Here is an 18749-nt window from a genome sequence, read left to right on the forward strand (position 1 = left end):
TATCCTAGCATTTTGGCATTGCAGTGAAAACCATGTGTCTGAGTGACAAAAGTCAGGAACAAGGTCATGGATTCCTCAAGGTAGGATATAGTAACATTTTCTTACCAGTATTGTGGGTTCTGGGTTCACAAGAAAAAGTGATACACGTACATACAGTCTACCAAAATGTAGTAAGAGAAGTAGGAAAAAAAATTGGGTCTACTTTTCTGTAGCCCATATTGTTGTTGAAACTGCAAATGCCAATGAAACACAATAAGGCTATTTTTCACAAACCAAGTTAAGCACAGACATAGTTTGGTAGCTGTGAAATTCAACCTAGTATGAATCATTTAAGAAATATTCACTGAAAAAGCATTTTTACTATTCATTAATGTTTATGCAGGAACAGACATTTCTACGCACTTAACAATACCGATCACCTAGAAAAATCTGTTGCCGATAATCAGCTGAACAAGGCATGTCTGCCAAGGTCACGGAATGCCTGTAGTTATTTCATTCAGCTGTTATCAAATAAGAAAAGGAAAGTTCACAGTAGCCTACACTTTTACATTTTAAAATAAACAATTGGATTAGATCTGAATCACATAAAAGAGATACCTGTGAAGGGTAGACTTAATGACATGATTAAAGCCATAAATAGCAGTACATCTGTTCATATGCTCCTATTGCTAATTCACCATAATTAACACCGTAGTGTTGAATGCTGAGAACAATATTAATCCTTATAAAAAAAGGCTCTATGAACATTCTGAAGCTGCGAGTGATATAATAGACCAAATAACCTGCAGTGTACATTAACACAAGGTATTGACAGAGGACAGTCAGGTCAGAAGAAGTATAGTATATTGGATATCTTGTAATGTGGAATCCTGTGTAATGCATAAATGAGTTCTGTTGGCAACCCAGAGGCCCATTGAATTACTGAGTCAATACTGGGAACTGTCATTGTTTCTCCAAAACCCATCATAGGCAGGCTTTTAAAAATGTAATTTCTATGAAATGCTTCTAATCTAATATGCAACCATAGGAAAAAAAGTCAGCCCCCCTACCCCTTTATTTCATAAGGATATGCTTTTTACTAGTCTGTGAAATATGTCTCTAATACATAAATACTTAATATGGCTGCAGTTACCAGGATTCCCTAATAAGTGGTAAATTGTCAACCTAAAATGTGTGCTGGGTTCACCGTTGCAATGACAAGAACGTTATTCTGACAAGGCTTCTAAAATGTGACTTCTCTCACAGGCTGTACTCTCCGAAACTAGAGAGTGTATATTACAGAGAAGTTTATCTGTTTACCAAAAGCTGGGCTCAATGCAGAAAACAAATAGTGTATTCAAAACAGAGAAATTCTGATTGCTTGCTGTATATTGCTGACAGCTATGCATTGCTCTTTAACTTATCTGTCAAATATCAACAAAAATTCTCTTAGCACTTTCCTTTATCTCTTTTTAGAAGCTGCCAACAAGCAAGACAATGCATTTGTTCAAAATTTAGAGGAAACAAGTTCTTAGGTGCTGTTGAAATGTATCTAAACAGCAAGGAGGCATAGGGGAACTCCAGCTTCCCCCCATGCCTTCATGTCAGCCCCCTATTTATTTGTAACAACCTTGCCATATATACCTGGGCCAAAAGGAAGTGGTCTGGATGATGTTGACCATCATTCAACCCTGAACCTTGAAGCATTAAGTCTGCAGGTAAAAAGTCAGGAAGAAAGTAGGTAATGCTGCAAAACCTGCTCAACTTTAAAAGTTTAACATTTGCCCTTTAACCTGCTCAGCGGTAACTTAAATTAATTAATTAAAGAAAAAAATAAAGGCTTACCTGGTCCCATCAGCGTCCTCCAGGCTCCTGCGATTCTCAGGCCGCGTCCTCTTCATCAATCTGCCCCCCGGCGAGTGTGCCGGCGTGCCCCGGGAGTTCCAAGTGACGCCGGTGCGTACAGCCGCCGCTAGGGGCGCAACAGGAATTTCAAATTATTTTGTATTGCATTCAATACAAAATAAATGTATTAAATGGAATACACTGAATTTTTTATTTCAGAAAGCAGTGCATTGACTTTATTGAAAATTTATTTTACAGAATATTATAATAGTATGAGTATAATAAAGTATAAAACATAAAATAACATCAGTTTAATAAATATATTTGATTTAATATTTTTACATGATTTTGTGTTTCAAACTTTATTATACTCCTACTAATATATTATACCTTAAAATAAATTTTCATGTAAAACAACGTACCGGTTTTAGACATATAAATCCGGACAGAAATGAACCGCCCAGGAGTTTAAACAATTTTTAAATATGCCAAAACATTCTTCATGGACACATAGAAAACCTTTTTCCTTACATAGTATAACAATTATTACATAAGAACAGCTGTGCAGTTACACAATTTACCCCGTGAATCCATATTAAATAATCTATCTTCCATGTGTTACAGTATAATGTTGCAATGTGATTCACAGGATTAGATAGGACAAACTTAATTGTGACAAAAAAAAGTGTCACACTCAAATTGCCTAATAAAAACAGTCATCAATGAACAATGTAAAACCGTTGAATGAACCATGTGGAGACTAGAAACGTATCTGCCCACACAGAAAGAAAAAAGAAAGGCGAATAGAACTCCTTTGAATTTAGTCACGTACATTGAGATAACCCTGCTGCATAATAACAACAAATGCAACCTTGAAGTTCCGTGTAACTGTACGATTCCCCTATTCAATAAAAATGCTTTAATCATATTCCATTCCGAGTATTTCAATGTAGAAGAATAACATCAGATGGAAAATGCATAGATACAGACCAGAGCCGCCGCTTACCAAGCTGGCTGAAAAGGTCACTGTGTATTATCTCAATAAGGCAATAGAGCTTCTGCCGCACAAGGCGATCTCTTGGAACATTCAAGATGAAGTCGGTAAACAGCTTGCTGCAAAAATAAACATACAAATGGGGAGAAATTAATTAAACCGCATAGCTGATGCTCACTTGTCTGCCTGCCTTCCTATATCACAAAGGTGATGCTCCCTCTTTCTCCCTCCATATGAATAATGCAGTGAAGCCGGGAATAATAACCATTGCTTACTTCCAGCTCCCAAGACATTCATGTGTTAAATCAATAATGAAAAGTGACATCATTGTTTACAATCACAAGGATCAGACTTGAACTTTCTGGCTGCTAGAACAAGGTAATCTGTAGCTTCCCTAGGCTACTCTGCATAAAAGTGGTTCAATAAACGGCTATAAAATACATTGGGAGACAGATTTAGGGTGAAGGGGTTTTAAAGAGCTAGATTACCCATAAAATGACCTGAAGGAAGGCAACATATAGGCCGTTAAAAAACAGCTTTAAAATTTGATTTGCCTATAAGCCAGGCTAGGACCTTAGTTGTTAACTAAAAAAAAAAGAATGCTAAATATGTTAATTAATGGAAAAATTAAATGCCTGCTCACCTTAACTCGTTGGGATCAAAGACAAGCTTGACATCATTTACAATTGTTGGCAGATATTTCAGTGCAGCACCCTATAAGAGATGAGAATGGTAAGTAGTTAGATTTAACATCATCAACTGAAAAGCTTAGTAGTTCGATTTTATAACGTCAACTGAAAAGCTACAAAAAACACAACATGACCATAATGCTTTGCAACACTTACTGTCAAAAACAGACTGATTTGATTTTTGTATACAACTTTTAAAAAATACACGATGGACCCTTTATTGTGCCAGTGCAAGTTGAAACTTGAACATATTGTATTAAGTGCTTGGTAAAAATGTAAAAGCATAAATGGAATACAATATCCTAAACATGAGAAGATTACATCATTTACCACATTTTTCCCATTACTTAACTTGAGATGATGTCAGCAAGAACTGCAAAAGTCACCTTTCCATAATTTACAGAACCAATTAAATCTGTTTATTGGGCAGGTTTTCCTGATTATCTATACAGGGCCAATGCTAACTTGACCAAAGTTACATCTTTTACAAAGTGTTTTTTTTTTCAAACAGGAGTAGAACTTAACCTCAAGTTCCCTAAACACCAAGGACCCTATAACATATGTTACCTTCTTTATCTAAATATTTAACCAAGGTTTTCAATGTCATAGGCTGAAGAAGCAGAACATTCTGCAGCCATGATTAATATACTGTTAATGAAGCAGCTCAAATTTTGTATGAAGTTCAACTAACATACTGTCTGTACTGAGCCTTTTGGTTCGTGCTGCAAAACTCAGGAGCTGGGATACGGAAAGTGTTTGAAAGATATCAGAAATGCCCAGCAAATGTCCAGTTTAGAAGCTCATAGGGACTTGGCATGAGCAAATCAAACACTATGTGTCCTTTATCCAGGTATTTCAGTTGATTTGGTTGCCAATACAAAAATAACTCCTATACTAATCTATAGAAATGCAATAAATAGGTCAAATTCTAGTTAAATGTAGCGGGCAATGAATTCTGAATCTCAGAAGTGTCCACAACTGATGCCACTGACATTATATATGTATAGAGTTTTCCCTCTACTGAACATACAGAAGTTATTTTTAACTTGTGATCACTATTCAGCTGGGGGAAGGGTTAATATTGCTATTGATCTGTTTTCAACTTGTCCTCGTTTATTAAACCCAAGTTGCAATAGGTTCAAGCAAAAAATTGTAAAAATAAAGCTTAAAACTAATAGCCAAATAAATCCCATGAGGCAGCCCAGGTACAGCGTAAAAAACACTGTACGTTCCCCAATGCCATATGTGCTTCATGCAATTAGACCCTTTCCCTAGCATATCACAACACACTAGAAAGATATTTGTCCTAATTGTTTCCAAGTGGGTAATGAACCAGAAACCTAGAACATAAAGGATCTTTGCCCTCCTCCTTCTTTCTTTTGTGTTCTGTTACAAAACTTCCAAAGTGAAATATAAACATGCAGCTTTCATAAACCAAGTATCTGGTAATCATGCTACAAAGATCCTTTACAAGGCACTTTCTGTTATAGGTTGAAAACGCCTGTCCCAGACTTCTAATTTTGCTCCATAATTGCCATATCATTGTAATGCTTCTGATGAATACTTTAACTGGCTGTGCAAACATTACACAAGAATAGTCTACTGTTGTCACCACCAGAGATCCCATCCTACAAATTGTCTTGAAATTATGCTTGGAGAGCATGTAGATAGGTAGTGACAACAATGGGACTACAATGGGAAAAATAAAACTCAGGTGCACTAAATGATAAAAAAGGGGAAACAAGTATCTTATAAATACAATACCCAAAACAGACAAGTGTTTATGATGCACAATATCAGTAGCAAAGTGTAATTCACCGAGGATTTACATCTACTTAAAGCAATTGTGAATCATTACTCACAAAATCACATGCCCTCCCCTGAGGCAGAAAATCAATAGAATTTATTAAATAAAAAGGTTCCATTAACACATTAAGGTCTATAACAGAAGACATGACTCTCACAATAGTGTTCCTTTGTGTCATACAATCCTTACAGGAGACCAGGATGCATTGTAAATACCAATTTAATCAATTGGTCATTTAACTGTACTGCTGGATAAAAATATTGACACATAAGATCATCTACTCTGTTGACTTCTCAGATTATCTGTCGGAGAAATCAAGATGGGAGAACAAGCAGAATGTTTTCAAGACTGTTTTCTGTAATTGCAATACTCCAAGGCTGCTTTGATCACCCTGGTATAGAATATTAAAATTGGCTTAGCTGAATATAGTGGTAAAAACAATTACCCCTTCGCTCCCAAAATATGAGTGGAAACATGACACAAAAATAAGCCCTGAGGTAGAATGTTTGCATTATGGACAGATGTTAACAAATTGTTATTTTAAAAAGAAAAAAATAAACCTTTTTTGGATACTCTATTACTCCTTTTATTTTTACCTTTTGTTTCAGCAACCTTCACATGGAAAGATATTTAGGCTTTAAGCTTTACTGAAAGAAGCTGTTCTCAGTGGCATAAACTGAATAAGTCCAAGGAATCTGTCATTTTTTATTAGACAGGTCAGGTGGAGATTTCCAGGAGGCAAGTACTGCCTCAATGAAAGGGTGGCTCTTCTGTCTCTTAAGCTAAAATCTCTTACAGACCTCCAATGGAAGTCAGAGGATTGCGGCCGGAAACTTTAGCGATTCTTTTCGGTGACAGATAATTCAGTGCTGTACACACAGTGCTGTTATATGGAGAGGAGTAGGTGGAAAAAAAAATTGGCACATAAAAAGGGAAAAAGTAAAGTACGTCACTCAAACAATGCAGTGTGTCCTTGGAACCATAATTTCAGCACTGGAATCTACAGTGATTCCTAGCCAATGGTGGCATATCTGGAGCACGTGGTAAATGCTTTGCTCCTCTAGATAGAAATGGCAGGACCACAGCATGTCTAGAAGGAGATTATTAAACGCCTTGAAAATCTTTATCATTGGATGTGCCTAAATCTACTCTCCAACAAGCAAAAAATGGTATCATGATACCCACATTCAGGGGAATGGTTGGTAAATATTGCTACCTCATAAGGTTACAGTGTTAGATTTCAAACAAATCTGGCTCCATGTGTTCATAAAGCAAATCGTGTAAACCTGTCTAATATCTTTTCACGTGAAATGCTTATTTTCTGAGCCTTTTTTTTACTGTGACTAAAGACATGATATACAGTATAAATTCCCCCCTCCCAGTACAGTATAATGGGACCACTAAGCTCAAGCTAAGTGTATCATTTAACAGTTTTATATTGCTAACAGGTTTGTTTGTTGTTCAACAAAAGTTTGAATTTCCATGCAACAATAACAAATTTTACCTCAACACCTGATGAACTATTACTGTGCAGAAACAGTAGCTACAGGTCCCAGAAAATGAACTGAATTGTCTATCCACACAAATAGGTAAGAAATTGCTCCAAAATGTATTTAGGCATAAGACGCTCTTTAAAATATGCAGTGTGTGTGTGCATTCTCTGGAAGGGCTCACTAACCCGCTTTGAATATTAAAAGGTAAATGCAAAACAAGACTTTTGCTGATTTCCATTAGGAAGGATTAAGCATCTATTTGCATGTATTAAATAGGTCAGAAATCAGCGATGAATGTATAAACCCCAGGCAGTGAGAGTTTAGCGTTGTTCTGAGTAGCCTTGCAGTGAGCGCATAGTGTCACCACTGATCTGATAATGTGGAAGAGATTAAACGTACGTGTAAGCTAAAGTTGCACTGAAATGTTTCTTTATGTAGGTCTCCAAGACGGGATTGAAGTGCTGAAACTTGCGATCGGCAATCAGTCCAATAATAAACACCTGCAAAATAAAAAAAAAAAAAAAGTTACTTTTAAAATATGCATGTTTTTAGCAGGCAGATTAAACCTGTCAAAAAAAGGCCTGAAGCACAGGAAACACACACAGGCGATAATTATGACAACACAGACAAGACCATGGTCATGGTCATGGTACCAAACTGAATTCTCCAACATTCACTCACACATAGCTGAACTTATATTTAATTCTCATTTTTATCAGCATACTCTTGAAGTCACAATACTAAAAAAATTAGATTTCTAAATGTCTACCAGGCTAGTATGCAGTGTAAAACTCCCTGAGCACTATGGAATTCTGGGAACTGATCATTTTTAACCCTTGAATCTATATGTTTTATAGGATTCTCGCTTTTTTGGCTATGATGAAAAAAATTGTTTATGTCCCTGACAACACAATGTCTTAGCTGTGCTGATATCCCTGGCAGTGTTGTCAACCCTGTCTGCTGAACAGAACCATGACTGTCCTCGCCTCTTGCAGGGCTAAGTGAAGTATGTTACCCAAAGGATGGTTATTAGTGCCTTGTGAAGCAACATTCCTACTTTGGAACCTAGAGCGAGTCTTAGGAAATGGGGACAAAGGGTCTTGCTCATGTGCTTTTCAAATGCTTTCCTCTTTTAGAGAGAAATGAGAAGGATCACTGTCTGATTAAACCATTATTTAAAAGCCTGAAAAATCTTTTTATCATGGGAGCTGCTTTAATCCTCTCTCCAAGAAGGCTGGACAACTGCACGTGCATGCATTGATTTATTTTCCTAGCAAAACAATGCTCTTTGCCTTAATTCCCAAAAGCCTAACCAAGAAAGAACTATTGGGCATGAATCTATATCAACAGGAACTGAAATCCCATTAGAAGACTCTTTTTCAGTAATGAAACTATGCTCATTACATATTTGATGGTGTATCTGAGGATGTTCTGTTTATATTGGTCAGAAACCAACAAGACTATATGTACCATAGATTATGTGATGCATGAATTATTTATAAAAAGGACTAAAAGCTGATGCAATAATTAGTAGGATGATAACTGAGAAATACTATCATAGTTGGGGATGAATGCAATATAAATCAAAGTATTGGATGAGATATATATATATATATATATATATATATATATATATATATATAGATAGAACTAGGAGTCTGGACATGAGGTTTTACAATATTATCATTGTATTGTTAAAGAGTATTAGGGTTATTACTGAAATTTGTTTTATTTATTGTAGTTGTACAAATAAAGGGGTGTTATCACTGTATACTACTTGCCATCTTGGTAAACCCCCATTTGTATTTCCTACCCTTCCCTAGAAGTATACACTTTTGTTAACCTATATCCGACAGCAGGCTTATCCAACCTGATCAGGACTTTTTTTTAGCAAATACACCGATCCTTTAACTGCAAAGTAAATAAGTTTCACATGATGCAGTACCTATTTTTTCTGATGATAAGCAGTAAGTAAAATATGGTTCTTTTTCTGAGTTACTCTTAAATGTTCTAAACAGTAGACAAATTTTGCACATCATATTTCTAGTTTATTCTTCACACGTCTATCGCTACCATAATAGAACATGACCTGCTTCGCTATTCTGCAAACCCTAATATATCAATTTTGGCCGTTTCCTACCTTACAGTAAACATCATAATGCAGACAACACAAAACAATGGCTGTTTAAAGTTAACAAAAGCTACAGGGAAGAACATTATTTCAAATAATATTGCACTGCATTTATTATTTTGTTTCCTCTGCAAGAACTTACCAAGGCATCAAAGACTAATATATCATATGTTTCGGTATCAGAGTTTTCCATTATGATGTTAAACAGCGCATCCAAAGTGTCCTGCAAGAACTACAGATAGAGATTCTGTGTCAACTTTATGGCACATTTACAGGAGGTCCAATCAAAAAAGGTTGAATGCTAGCATAGAGATACACTTTAAAAAATAAGGTTTTAGAGTATACACAATATAATATTTTTTCATAAACAAGTGTAGAAGTCCAAATTCTCTTGGGTGTCCAAAAATTCATCCAGACATTTGTCTGAAAAAAGTCTCATATGTCAGGAACATCACATTTTATTAGCTATGTTATGTAATCAGCTCCAACATTGAGCATAATTATCATTACCAAATGTTTTCCAGAAATGCATTAGGATATATGTTGTCATCTTAAGGTTCCTGAATAATGGGTTTTAACCAGTGCACTTTAAAAATCAAAGCACAACTGTGGAGAACTGCGTCCTGCTGTTATCAGTGCAGGGAAAACATGATTTAAACATTGGAATGTGCATTATAATTATGCATATTTTCTATAATTGTACTTACGGCTGAAAAGGTATAAAATGCTGTTTGTCCTCGTCATCAAGTTTTCCGGTAATTATGTCAGTCACATCCATTACTGGAAGCAGAAACATAGAATTAATACAGTCCTCTGGGTAGCAGAGTGTGTTAATGGATGGAATATTTTAATGAAGGACATAGATGGAATAAACATTAGATTTTAAATTCATTCATACATTTATTCTGCATCTGTCACAGGATTCTCCATCTGTCATTGGATGGTTTAGTAATCCAATTCTTTTTCAAAAGGTGTAAGCTTTTTTTTTTTCTCCTTAACACTTTTTTTTTATTCATGTAATATTATTACTAATATGAATATGAAAGATTGGAACCCAGAAGTGCTCAAAGCTGTTCCCAGAACATCACAAGTGATTGACAGGCTGCAAATCACTTCTTTAACAAAGCCTAGAAACAGCTTCGTAAAATGCAAAAAATCTTTTTTTTTTTCATCCCAATCTCGTTATGCCCTAACACTTACAGAATCAATTAAAGTGTAAAATAAAGAGTAAAAAAAAAAAAGTTCATTTCTTTAATTTAATAAACACATAAAAGATCATTCTGAAGCACACACACATTAATAATATTGTTGTGCTTCACTGCCCATTCACAAAATGAGTATCTATGGGGTCTGTTCATAGCGGAGAGCATTGACCAATATCCACTGGTATGGCAGAACTACTCATAAGCAATACTATTACAGCTGTAAGCCATGTACGTTGTATATTTTTTACAAGCCAGTTCAGCTGATTATTTAAACAGCACTTGAAGAATGAGTATAAAAACCTATTGCACATGGAAAAGAAAAAAGATGAAGCCTAAGGCAGGGCTGCTGTTTAAATTCTCACATTGGGCTTTAATCATGTTTACAGTGAGTTATTACAAAATACATGGTAAATAAAGTGCCACAACTTTACCTTTTCATTACTAATGAAACATACATGTGAATTTAATGAACCTAAAATCACAGATATTTCACAGGCTCTCCAGTGAAACTGCCCTCACATATCTGAACAGAGGAAAGATCAAGGTCTTAAAGTGAAAATTTTACTTACCACAAACAATGCTCTTTTTTTTAATATTTCAACAGCTCAATATAGTTGCAGATCAAAGTTTTTGATACATGCTGTATCATACGCCAAGTATCTGCCAATATTGCATCTATTAAATGCTGTTATAAAGTTTTATAGAAGATAAAGCTGCCTACAGGAAACTATAGGAAGATGAGTTGACTCATTGAAAACAATAGACTCGTGGTTGATATCTTATCTCAGTATCAGGGAGGTTGAGATATTTTGGTGGCTAATCTACCATGCCTTATGTGGATAATCTTTTTTATTTCTGCATTTAACAACAAAAAATATGGAAAGGCAAACAAAACGTGAAGGCATCAAAAATGATTTGCAAGAAGCTTACGGCAAGTATTAACTCTAAATGTGCTCATTGACAATCCGCTATATTTTCCATGAATGGTAATGGATGTAATTTTGTCCAACCTAACCATTGAATCCTCATAATTCACACATGGAACTCTAACTTCAAAGCTCTATGGGAGTAGTCATTTTGTTTTGGGTTGCAGTCCGAACCTACTAAGCCGCAACATGCTAAGTAAAGAGAATGAATACAAACACAAATCTTAATTGTTTTTACTTCTTCCACATAAGCAATACTATTACAGCTGTAAGCCATGTACGTTGTATATTTTTTACAAGCCAGTTCAGCTGATTATTTAAACAGCACTTGAAGAATGAGTGCACATGGAAAAGAAAAAAGATGAAGCCTAAGGCAGGGCTGCTGTTTAAATTCTCGCATTGGGCTTTAATCATGTTTACAGTGAGTTATTACAAACTACATGGTAAATAAAGTGCCACAACTTTACCTTTTCATTACTAATGAAACATACATGTGAATGTAATGAACCTATAATCACAGATATTTCACAGGCTCTCCAGTGAAACTGCCCTCACATATCTGAACAGAGGAAAGGTCAAGGTCTTAAAGTGAAAATTTTACTTACCACAAACAATGCTCTTTTTTTTAATAATTCAACAGCTCAATATAGTTGCAGATCAAAGTATCATACGCCAAGTATCTGCCAATATTGCATCTATTAAATGCTGTTATAAAGTTTTATAGAAGATAAAGCTGCCTACAGGAAACTATAGGAAGTGGGATATAAGACCACACTGCACAAGGAGAGAAAGCAGCATTGATATGAATTTGCTATAAAACACCAGGTCATCCTACCTGTGTATGAATTTGCTATAAAACACCAGGTCATCCTACCTGTTCCCCTCATTTACTCTTTAAATCTGACAATGCCAACCATGGAATCAGATCCATGCTGATGTGGCCATATTGTGCCCTTTGTTTTGGTGCCTGGAGGTACAGGATATTGTGCCTAAACAAATGAAGTCAGCTTTGACATCATGCCCCCCATTAACGCGCCGCCATTCCACTTTATTTTGCTGACCCCCCCCAAGCATATCTCGGAAATAATTAAGACATGTCCCCACAATGGGAAATAAGGATGGGGATGGTGGTTGTGCAGTAATGTGACCATAGAATAAAGCCCACTAAACTATAAAATAGTGTGATTGCCACTTAATAAATCTCAGTTTCTGTACTGCAGACGGATTGGATTATATGGTTTATTGATCGAGTAAATCTCTTCAGCAGGGCCCAGCCATAAAATACATGGCAGGATTTTTAACACTTCCTTGCTTAAAAAATACATTTGAATACATTTAATATTACGTAATGTTCTTGGGCCACTGGAATTGGATAATGAAATATATTTTAAATAAATAAGTTTGTTACCTGCCACACCGAAGGGTCTCCTTAAACCAGAAGTAAGTTTTCTCGTACTATTGTCTCGTAATTCCATGCGTCCAACTCTTACAATCTGACATACAAAACTTATTTTGTCTCTGTTCAAGTCTTTACTGCCAAGATCCTATAAATGAAGTTCAGGTAAGTAAATTCAATGACTGCATGTTATAGGTTTTATTTTTCCTATTGATACATTTCGCTTCCACATCCTGCCTGCAGTCTGTAGGTCAAAGTTTCTCAACCTTTTTATAATAGCGAACCCCCTGAAATCACTCCCTGAAATACTTTAGGACTCCACTGTTTGCAAAGAATAAACATTACAATGCACAAAAAGCTTGAGCTCCTTGACCTATTTTACATGAGAGGAGAATAATTTTTAAGGAATAGTAAGACAGACAAAAAAGACCTTCTTTAGCCTTTTATACAAACTAAAGCTATGTACAGATGCTAGAATTTTTATCACCGCAAACAAAGGTTCATGAACAAACAACCACTTGTTATCATATTAAGCAAAAATCTAATATCTGTACAGCTGTCCTCCAACGTTGTTCAGTAATCCTGCTGCATCATTGAACCACCTACAGATAGCAAATACTTCCATTTCCTATGTAAAAATACCAATGATAAACTGCCTATGAATGGGATTTGAGATTAGATCCAGTTTAAGGCTTCTTTCTGGTGTAAACCAGCATTTTCATTTTGCTCTAACACCAAACAGCAGTATTTTTTCTAATTTTACAATTAAATGAAGATGCAATTTCATCTATGTAATGTCAGCAATTATAAAAACACATTAAGTAATAATAATTGTGATAAAAGAGTTTTGCTACTTGCTAGAAGAATGTATTTGAAATTCCTTCTGAGAAATGCATATTAAGAACTTTACAGGAGGAAAACTCTTAAAAATAATGGCATTCATTTCAGATACTTGCATTAATTACTATAAATGCGAGCAGGATTTATTAACCAGTTATGAACTGTAACGCATAGCAGATGGATTTCTTTTCCCCTCATTAATTTTCAATTACACTGGATTCACTTGCAAACCCTCCATCAGAGGGAAAAAAATTAAAAAGTTTCCTCAGTGCATGTGATATTTATGTTAAACTCTTCTAATCAACTTGGGGACTTTTGTAAACATATTTGATTTTGGCAATTTCAGTGATTATTCTTCCATTTCCAAGAATATAAAAAATAAACACAGGATGAAAAAATATTGCAGACCAATATTAAAGCATACCTAAATTAAAAATTTTACTTTACATAGAAGGGTAGACAACCGTTTTATTTAAAGTAAAAATTTCGTTTGTTAGTGTTTTCTAAGTGCAACACCATTTTTTTTTTTTTTTTTAAAGGGTGCAGCACTGCCCTCTTAATTCTGCTATGCGCATGCCTGAGACGCTCTTTTGTCAATAGAGAAAAAATTGCCGATCTCACGCATGCGCAGTGAGATCGGCAAGCATTTTCTCCATCTATGTCGCCTGCCCAGTGCAAGATCGGGTGATGTAGGAAGAACACAGAAGAAGAAAAGAGAAGATGGTGGTGCCTGGCGCTCCCTCAGCGTCGAGCCGGAGATGGATACCGGGATGACCCAGGACCCGATGGAAGAAACCTTCCAACACATACCTTTATCCTGCCGATCAGTCTAAGTGTGATTTTCTTGGGGGGTTAGTTACTTCCGCTTTAACATCAAAGATTAAGAAGAAATCTCTGGATAGAAAATACTACAGTAAACCTTTAGGTAACATCTGGTAGCTGACAGAACTTTTTCTTTAGAATGGTATCTTTTGGTAATCCCCAGTAATCCCCCTTTCTCCCCCACTGGCACTTAATAACCTTCTTCTTGTGCACAGTTGCTCCCTGTGGATTAAAGTAGAGCCATGTGCCAACAGCATCAGTACAGTTCCAATAAAGCCTATGGAGGGAATGCTGCATAGGCAGTGCCAGTCAAGTTTTTTCAGGCCACCATTATTAGAAATGAGTAAGCACCTGGGTATTTGAGAGGGTTAAGGCCTAAATTAAGTTAAAGTCGGTGGCTAAAGAATAAACTTGTCCCTTAAAGCTGCGGAAACAGACTAAGTACATATTTTGATATGATTGGTCTCTGATGTATGGCTCAGTTTGCGTTTATAAGGAGGGAGTGCCCAATGGCAGATTTCTGCATCAAGAATGTAAATGGCGCAGGACTCTACTGCTACAAGGATTTACAAGAAAGAATGTACAGGGAATGAACAAGGCAGAGGGAATCCTATGAAAGACTGTTTAGGAAGAAAGGAAGGGGTGTAGGTTTTATAAAGAAAGTGTGGTTGAACTTTGTATTTGTTAGCACATCCAGTATAAGAACCAGAATATCAATCTTTACATCATCAACTTCCTGTTATTCTTTATAAAACCAATGTGAGTTGTTCAGAGCTCTATAGTTTCGCACATTCCTGCAAGATCAACAACATAGTAAACAATGTGATCTTGCACCTTTACTGTACAATAGGAATGATGGGGGTGAGATGGTGAATTGGCTGTATCTAATAACCATGTTTGGAGAAAAACACAATCACAGCTGAAGTAACCAGTAACAAGACTGACTAAACTTAAAACTAAAAAATTATTTTGCAAATAAAACAGCTTGCATATGAATTTCAACTTAATATAAATTATTATTATTATTAATGAAGTCAAGCTTATGATTTAGTATTAGTGTTTATTCTACAAGCACAAGTCTAAGGAAAGAAGTGTTAGCAAGGACAGGTAATAACAGTTTCCCATCTCTTGTTTAGTTAATAACTGAAAACTAACCTGATAAATTTACTCTCGGAAGGGTCATAAAGAGACATCAGGACTTCGGCATCCTCCCCGATCTTACACACTACGTTTTTTAAATTAACAAACAGAGCAAACGAAGGTGTGGCAGCAAACTTGGCTTGTCTATTGATGTCATTCTGTTTCTGAGACTGGAAAAAAACATAATAAATTAATAACAGAATGCTAATTAGATCAAACAAAGTTTCAGAGTTAAGGTTAACATCAAGGTTTTAAGGTTAATGTCCTTCCTGCAATGTGGCACTTATGGAGGAGGAAGCTGGGTCAATCCTAGAAGCCAGTGCTGGCAGTGAGCATCCAAGAAGGAGAAGAAAGCCGAAGGACATGACTAAAAAAAAAAAAAAAAATGCTGCTTCCGTTACTTTATACACCAATTAATAGAAATAGGGTAGTTTTTTTTGTTTTTTTTGTTACTGAGCTGAGTTGCTGAATCAGCAGAACCAGACTGTGCTGTTTGGGAGATCGTAAGCCCAAACAAATAGTTACAAAATCTTTGCAGGAAAAAAGCATTTAAAGGTATATCAAATGTGCAAGAACAGGCTTGGTAGAAAGTGTAGAAAGAAAATACGAATTTAGGTAACTCACAGGTAGTTGCCATTCATCAACCAAGCCCATGTGTGTGTATATCTGATGGAGCCATTAAAAAATTAGAGACAAATGTAATAGTCTAAACAGTATTTTAGCCGTGTGTGGAAGTTCTGTAAACATATAACTGGCCACCGGTACAATCAGCAACTCTGTCAGAGGCTATAGACGGGCTTAGTAGAAGCACATGTTTATCAAGTTGTCTGTAAAATTAGTTTAATTGCCTGGCCTTTCATTTAATTAAAGATATAGTGCATGGTGTTGGTATAATTATTTCTTTGTCACAGCACTATCAATAACCAAAGTAAACAAAAAATAGTGTGCTCAACCTTTTCTTCCTGAATTCTTTCTTCGACTTGCTTAGAAGCTATTTCATGTGCCCTAAAAAGACTAATCGTGCTGGTCTGTTCCGGATCAAGTATATTACCATCCTCATCTCGTACAACCAAGTCTAAATCAAGGATCCTAGAAGAAAAGACAATAAAAACTTTCCATTACACAACACATTAGACAACAGCACTAAAAAAGTATAAAAAAAAAAAACATAACGTAAATGTTAACCAAAAAGAGTACATAAAACGTTTTTAACATTTGAATGATTCTACATGGTATTTATTATTCAGTCACAAATTGCTTCTACACAGGAAAACCCAAAATATATTTTTGCTTCGGCACTCATTAAGAAATGTTTCAAGATGGGAATGAGAAAAAAAAAATATGATTCCAGGGGCAGTCAACCATCCAGTTTCCCACCGCAGGTATAGAAGGGGCAACTTGTCATTCCCCCACCTACTAGATTGTAAGCTCTTTGGGGCAGGGTCCTCTCCTCCTGTATCACTGTCTGTATTAGTCTGTCATTTGCAATCCCTATTTAATGTACAGCGCTGCGTAATATGTTGGCGCTATATAAATCCTGTTTAATAATAATATTAATAATAATAATGAAATCCCTTTATCCTTCTTGATATCGAAAATGGATCAGAATGGAACAACATAACTACAGGTTATCCCTGAGGGCTTTGTTATTCATATTTTCACCTTTTTGTGTTTTTTTTCCTCTCTTTTTATCCTTTTTATTCTCCTCCTTTTTTTTCTAGAATATTAAATGGAAAAGCCTGATGGAGAATTAGTAGATCATCTGGAATTTAACACTTCGTATAGACCTGGATAAATACCGTATTTTCCGGCGTACAAGACGACTTTTTAACCCTGAAAAATCTATGACAAAGTCAGGGGTCGTTTTGTACGCCGGGTACCAGTACTTACCTGCAGCGTCCGGTGTCCCCGCGAGTCCCCTCTCTGGTCTGGCGTCCCTGCGAGTCCTCCTGTGCCTCCTTCTGTCTTCCTGCTTTTCAGCTTACACGAGTCCTCCTGGGCAGGCTCGCGTTGCTTCACAGCAGGACTCGTGTAAGCTGAAAAGCAGGACGTGAGCCTGGATTGGCTCTCCAGTAGAGAGCCTGGATTGGCTCTTCACTGGAACACGCCCATTCATTAAAGGAACGTGCCCATTCATTACTTAGAACTAGTAGTGTACAGTTCTTTCTGCCTCTCAGTTCTCTCACAATAGTGAGATCTGACAGGCAGAAGGAACAGTACAATACTGGGCATATAACACGACCCCCAAATGATTGGTTAGATTGGGGGGTCGTCTTATACGCCCAGTCGCCTTATACACCGGAAAATACGGTACTTTATACTGTGAAGCAAAACTAACGGCTCTATTTAAAATGGAGTATTTTGATGTTCCCTCAAACATTCCCTCATGGAAATCTTCGAGGTCCATGTGTTTCAATGGCAGTAATTGATTCCCACCAGGGAATGTTTCAAGGAATGTTAGATTCCCTGTTTTATAAATAGTTTGCTAAATGTTAAAAAATAAAAAAGTGCAATGAGGCAGATCCTTTATTGCAGAAGGGACAGGCGATGTCCCTTTTGCAATAAAGCAGTACCAGGCATATGGATTTTAGAGGCCACCCCAGGGAGGCTTGTGGTATGGGTAAATTTTCCAGATTGAGATATCTTGTCAATACAGGGTTTCTTTATTCTCTTTTAGTGGGCCCACTTGTATTGTCATTGCTTTACTTGTTAGCGCTTTTCCAAGCTCTTGTTTTGCTCTTTTCTTTTGTACCTCCTTAGTTTATATAAAATTAATCTTCATGTTCAGATGTTCTTGTTTAGCATAATCCAGAATCTTCTAATATTAGAAAACATATTATAAAGCTTAGCTTTAAACAATTAGGAAGAACAGAGTTTGTGTGATATATAGGGTGCACATAGAAAGGGCAATAAAATTATTATTTACTCAAAGCAAAATTGTGTTTACACTTACCTTTTGACTATGGATTGCCTTTATTCAATACCAGCATGTAAACAATGAAATATTAATGTTCGCCTCTGGTAACCCTTACCTTGCTATGTACTTTTTGTGTGCATAAAGCCTGATCAATACCTGTATTTCTCTTTTATTAGCAAGATAATCGTGACATGTTTAACTGCGTCAGAAATATGATCTGTGACCTGGTGGAGTGGAGATCACAGATTTTGTCTGGAACGCTGCCACAAGATGAGCTCAAAGAACTTAAAAAGAAAATCACAGCACGGATTGATTATGGAAACAGGTCTGTAGACTTATTAATAACCCTTTTTTTTTTCCTTTTTTGTGGATTTTAATGTACATGTCTATTTTTCTTATTGAAGTTTAACACCGGGAGGCATATTTATAAAGCAAATCTAGTAGTCTTTAAATATTCGCTGCAGGAAAAAAGACTTTCCATGTTCACATTTATTTTAATAGTGACTTATTCATTGTGATCTATACTGTACTGTGTGTATGTATATCTATTTGTGTATGTGTGTGT

At 36.1% G+C, this 18749-nt stretch overlaps 1 long non-coding RNA gene across 1 annotated transcript; it reads right to left on the bottom strand.

Annotated features, from left to right (window-relative positions):
* Positions 1–7206: 7206 nt before the first annotated feature.
* LOC140344904 (uncharacterized) lies at positions 7207–9172 on the bottom strand. The gene is made up of 2 exons (XR_011923701.1): positions 9081–9172; positions 7207–7307 (listed from the first exon to the last, which is right to left on the bottom strand). It is a non-coding gene; the product is annotated as an uncharacterized lncRNA (long non-coding RNA).
* Positions 9173–18749: the final 9577 nt, after the last annotated feature.

Source organism: Pyxicephalus adspersus, unplaced genomic scaffold (assembly GCF_032062135.1).
Source record: "Pyxicephalus adspersus unplaced genomic scaffold, UCB_Pads_2.0 Sca153, whole genome shotgun sequence".
Taxonomy (NCBI): Eukaryota; Metazoa; Chordata; class Amphibia; order Anura; family Pyxicephalidae; genus Pyxicephalus; species Pyxicephalus adspersus.